Source organism: Pleurodeles waltl, chromosome 8 (assembly GCF_031143425.1).
Source record: "Pleurodeles waltl isolate 20211129_DDA chromosome 8, aPleWal1.hap1.20221129, whole genome shotgun sequence".
In the NCBI taxonomy this organism is placed as follows: Eukaryota; Metazoa; Chordata; class Amphibia; order Caudata; family Salamandridae; genus Pleurodeles; species Pleurodeles waltl.
The window spans coordinates 1,325,847,406-1,325,853,405 of record NC_090447.1 but is presented as its reverse complement, the minus strand read 5'-3'; positions in this window follow the sequence as shown (position 1 = coordinate 1,325,853,405).

Sequence of the window (6,000 nt, the reverse complement as noted above, 5' to 3'; positions counted from 1 at the left end):
ATGCAGGCTGCTGTGACGAGTAGGCATTTAATAGATGCTATTTCGGTATTTTGATGGAGATATGATACAGCACTGGACAGCACGTTGTTGCTGGGCTGGCCAGAAATCAAGCAGAGGCAACCGGTGCTTAGAATTGATGTTTTCATATACACTAAGCTAGCTGGAAAGGTAAGGCTGTACATCCACTGTGACAGGAAGAAACTCACTGGATAACAAGCTAGTGCTTTGCTGATTGTGTGCGACAGAATGGTAGCTGCAGTCTCCATGCCCCTGCACAGGATACTGGCTGCCATGATCACTGGTTGGTGTGGAAATGCACCATATGCTTAAAGGTCAAAAGAAAATGAATGGAGAGCAATTTTCGCTTATGTTGTATGCACGTTTGGCAAACCTGCTCATTGAGTTTAGCACTTGCTGCAGAAATTGATCTTCTATCTGCAGTTTACAAGTTCGAATTCCAGTGAATTTCCTGAGCCTCACATCCTTCAGAGGTCAATGAAATTAGAACCATTGAGTTGGGTAACAAAAAACACAAGTGGTACCTCAGCTGTAAGGAGTTACAGTGAGGTGCAGGAGTGCTATGTAAAACAGGATGCTACGCAAAAAAGTGAGGTTAATAGTGAAGACTGCAAGTCACCTAAGAGGTACAGACCGGTAGGTAATCATGAAGTTCCTCACAGTTGGCAATATACTGAATGTAGACAATCACAGTGCAGATCTGCAATAACACACTATATCCAGCAAGGGTTGCTGCTTTACATACTTTAATTACAGCTACTACCTTATACCAAATTCATATCACTTTGACAATAACAATATGATATTATCATCTGTATATAACAACAAATTAGAATTTTACAAAATTCCACTATGCACACACACAGAGACACATGCATACATGCAAACACATACACACGAATTCAGGACCAGTGAAGATAGCTCGTGGATTAATACATGCATTGTTAGGACTTATTTCTAACCTTAAATTGACAGGTTTCAACACTGGTAGCTCCAATCAGCCTTTCATTCTTCTGTGGTCGAGATGATGAGAAAGATTACATTGGGTAATAATAATAAACATCTGTTATAAATGGCAAAAGGCTAGGCAACTGGTAGACCACGTTATACAATTGTACTATTTAACTGTAGTTATCAGTATACAGCAGGTTACCTCAGGTATGTGCCTACATAAAGGCACACATGGAGAAAACAGGAATCACAAACGGACAAGAAAGAAAATGGAGCCCAAAGCTATGAGAAAGCGAGAAAGAGATATAAGTGACAGATAGAAAACCAAGAGAGGAATGAGAAAGAAGGATTGGATAGAATGGAGATAGGGTGTTTGAACACAGAAGCTGACAGTGAAAGGGAAGAGGGAAAGAGAGGGTGAGACACAACACCATCACAAAGATCAGGGCCTGCACAGCTAATGTTAGTGCACCCCTGGGCTCATGTTTGAAAGGGAACCAGAAGGACTGTTTTTCTTAGACATAAATTGTGCTGTTTGAGAGGTGGTTCTGGACATGAGAGGGGCCGCTTGCTCATTTGCAACACCAGTATTGCAGAAGGTGGGCAGCAGTACCATTACCACATTCTGGGACCCCTTTAACATTGAACAGGGAAATCAGAACTCTGCCTTTCATGCCAATACCGATGAAAAGGCCGGTATGGGTAGTTGGATTAGAGTGTGGTACTTCCAGGGAGACAACTCTGCAAATGCCTTTCCAGCACTCAGCAGGAGGTCAGTGCAATGTGCAGGAATATCATCTTACTGAAAACTGATTCCTGGACAAAATCAATACATAGTTATGAAGGGTATTAAGCAGTCATTGGTGGTCTGGGTCACAGAGAAATAACTGTGCATAGCCTTACCTTGTGGGAGTCAGACGTTTCACAACTTTAGTGAGCAGGACATATAGGCCCTCATTATAACATTGGCGGTATATACCACCTATCGCCGTGGAAGACGGTTGCCGAGGCTACCAGCCGTCAGCCGGATAATGACCATAGCCGGATGCCCACGGATGGCGGTAAGGTGGCGCTGCTGCAAGCAGCAGTGCCACGCCAGTAGACCGCCTCAGACCGTATCATGACCCATGATACAGCCTGACTGTGTTTTGCTGGCGGATGCTGCTGCTGGTAGCAGCACCTCGTCCCGTCTCCTTCCGGAGGACCCCCTCACAAAAGGTAAGTTGGGTGTTCTGACAGGGGAGGGGATTGAGGGGTGTTGTGTGTTGGGGTGTGTGTATGTGCGTGAGTGTATGCTGGTGTGTGATGAGTGTTGTCTGTGTGTGCGTGTATGGATGTGTGAGTGCATGTATGTTGTGTTGTGTGCATGTATGTATGTCAGTGTGTGTGGATGTGTGTGTGAATGATGTATGCATGCATGGATAAATGTGAGTATGAATGTGTGTACATTGGTGAGTGAAGGTGCGTGTATGTCGTGGGGGGGTCTGGAGGGGGGTTGGGGCATGGGGGAACCTGTGGAGTTGGGCGGTGAAGACCCTTATGAGTGACAGGGAAGGAATTCTTTGTCACTGATGGTGCCTACCGCCATGGTTTTCGTGGTGGTAAGGTTGCCACGAAAACCATGGCGGTAGGCGTGGTCATAATCCCGCAGGCGGGCTAGTGACGGCCGCCTGGCTGGAGACTGAAGTCTCCACTCTGGCAAGCAACACAAACATGTACTTCCAAGCCAATGAGTCAAAGGCCTTTGTATCATCCAAAAACACCACCGCAGCATCCTCCTCAGCACCGACAGAACTAGCGATAGCAAAGAACATGCGCAAATTGTGAGATGTGGACTGGCCAGGCACAAACCCAGACTGATCCGGCAACACCAGCTTCGGGAGCAGTGGCTGTAACCGCACTGCAATCATCTTGGGAAAGATTTTATTATCAATATTAATCATAGAGAGCGGGCAATACGAGTCACAGCAATATGGGTCCTTGCCAGGTTTGAGTATCGTAACAATCAAAGCCTCACAGAGGGAGGAAGGAAGCATCCCGGTCTCCATAGACTCCTCATATACCTCCAAGAGATGAGAAGCAAGAATTTCAGCATACTCCTTGTAGAACGCAGGAGTCAAGCCATCCAGCCCAGGGGACCCGTTTCCAGGCAGACTACGAATCGCAGCAGTAACCTCCTCTACCGAAAAGGGGGCATCAAAATAAGAACAGTGCGCTTCGTCAAACCAGAGCAGAGCAATCTCTGAAAAGCAAGCCTGAGCCACAGCCGCGTCTAACCCGGAAGGCTCCGCATACAGATTTGCAAAGAATTCGGAGAAACCCTGCATGACACTCTTCGTCCCAGCCACACGCTCGCCCTCCGCATTGTCTATTTCAGTAACATAGTTGCTGGCCCATGGCCTGCGCAGCATATTCGCCAACGTACGCCCTTCCCCAGAAAGCAAATCTCCCGAAGAGAGGCCTCCTCATACAGAGATACAGTGCTCCGCAGAGCAGCAAGCATTGCACCCGACCAGTCTGCCACCAAGCGCAACTCCAAATCTGCAATCCCTTCCTCTAGGTCGGCCAGCTCCCGGCATTACGTCCTCAATACACCATGTTGTTTCAAGAGGCACACTCCACGCATAACCACCTTGAAAGCCTCCCATAGAGTACCAGCGGAGCTTACAGACCCACTATTCTCAGCAAAGAAATTAACTATGGCCTTGCGGACCACCTCACGGAATGCCCCGTCCCGAAGCGCCCCATGCGGGAGCCGCCACATGAACGTGCCCTCCAACCCACAGGGCACCGCCAGCACTAACTTCACCGGTGAGTGATCGGATAAGGTGCGAGCCATATGGTCCACCGACTGCGTCCAGAGCTCCACGTCCCTTGTACCCAGCCAACGGTCAATGCGGGACCAGCTGCTATGAGCATAATTTGACACACGTGCCCTCCCTTGCGACTCCATGTTTCACCCTCCACAAATCCACCAAGGCACCCTCAGCCATCACCGACGTCTGAGCCTTTGCTGCAGTAACATGCTGTACCCTGGCCAAGCTTTCACAGTCCGCTGCCAGGTCCAAAATCACATTAAAATCCCCACCCCAAATCACAGCACCGTTGCCCAGCGACTCTACCAAGCGCCACACCTCGCAAAAGAAATCAGGGTCATCCGTGTTGGGACCATAGACAGACACTAGCCGACAGGCTCTATCCATCAGCATGCCCCTTAAAAAGACATATCTACCATTAGGATCAACTAGAACGTTTTGCGTGCGCCACTGCAACCCCTTAAGCGGCAGTATCGCCACACCATGAGCGTAGCGCAAGAACACCAAACAGTGATATTCACTGATCCAGCCAGCCTTCAGCCTGCCCTGAGCAGAAGCCACTAAATGAGTCTCTTGTAGCATGCATATATCGATTTCATGCCGTTTGACATAAGCAGACATGAGGTGCACTTTTCGCCCATCATTCCAGCCACGCACGTTCCAGGTAAGACAACGAACTGTTGTCAAATTTCTCGACTCCATCACAGCTTCCCAACAAGAATATAGCGCGTCCACAATGACCCAACATGCCCGCCAGCAGTTAACAAGCAAAGAAAGAGAGAGAGGGAAAGTAAAGAGGAAAGAGCAAAACAGAACATTAACAATCCCAGCCCCCACCCACGCAGACTCCCAAAACGGGTCAAATCGGAAGTCCCACCCCACAGAGCAACAAGAGGCCCAAACATAACAGGTAGAATAGTATAAAGACTCATCCCAAGGGTGAGAGCCATGCCGTCCATCCCACCATCCCAAGCAGGACTTGGGAGGAAGGGCAAAGGGCCCCATGGCCTACCTGCATTCGTATTAGCAGCGTGCACCGATCTCCAGGGTCACCCTTGCAGAATCAGGATGGGACACACCAATCTATCTCACCACCGTCCTCCAGCTCATCATCAGGGCCTACAATGACTGCAGCAGGTTTGTGCTGACTGGCACCAATATTTAAAGTCTGCACCGAACTGACGATCCCCTGACACCCATGCGGGTGCATGTATACAAGTAAGTACAGGCTGCACCGGCCCTCCTCGGTGCCGTCGTATTGATGCTTGTGCAGTCCCATACACCAACTTAATTTTTGCAAAGATGGTAACGTATAGCATATCATTTTAATCAGGGAAGTAAATCTACCAGTGACCTGACAAAGGTGATTTGAAGGTAGGAGTTGCAAGCAAGGCATCAGGGGTCGCAAGGGGTTGCCTAGAGGTAGCAGTTGCGACGTCCATGCCCTGCCTTATGGCTGTAAGGCCTGCTGTGCTTCAAATATCACAGGCAGCATTAGGAGACATGGCACAAAAGTGTGTGTCATGTAGTGATTTCACTTTTTAGAGCACCTTGTCAAGCAGCCTGGAGTGGCAATCTGTATGAGTTTGGTGCAGGGTCCCTTAGAGTGGCACAAGATATGCTGCAGCTCTTAGGAGCTATCTTTAGTACCTATTCCCTAGATACCAGAGGTACCACTTACTAGGGGCTTACAAAGGTGCTAAAGCCCTGGTCACTTGGGGATCAAGTGACCCATGGTCTTGTTTTGGGGAAGAGCAGTGGCACTGAGGATCTGGTTAGCAGAAACCCAGTGCACTTCAGTCAAAGTTGCATCATAAACCAGGCAAAAGGTGTGTATGGGGGGGAGGGTTCTGAAACCAGGACCTGGTTTCCTACACCTGCCGTTTAAATAGATGGCTGTATTTTTCTGTTATTAATATGACACCATGTCTACAGACCACTGGGTGCAAGATGTCTGCTGTTTGTAAACATAACAATTTGAAATAGAGGAAAATGTAAATATTGGGTTTTATGGAATCCATAGAAACAAAGTTAACCCCTCATTTTGAATTTCTCTGATCTTAAAGAGTTGTATTTACACACAGCAAGTATCTTGCACCCTGTGGCTGGTAGACATAATGTCATATTTTTTACTGAATAACTCAGCCAATTTTTAAAGTGCAAGGAATTTAAAGTGCAGAAAAATGTTCCATATCAGGCTTACATTCCTCCCAAT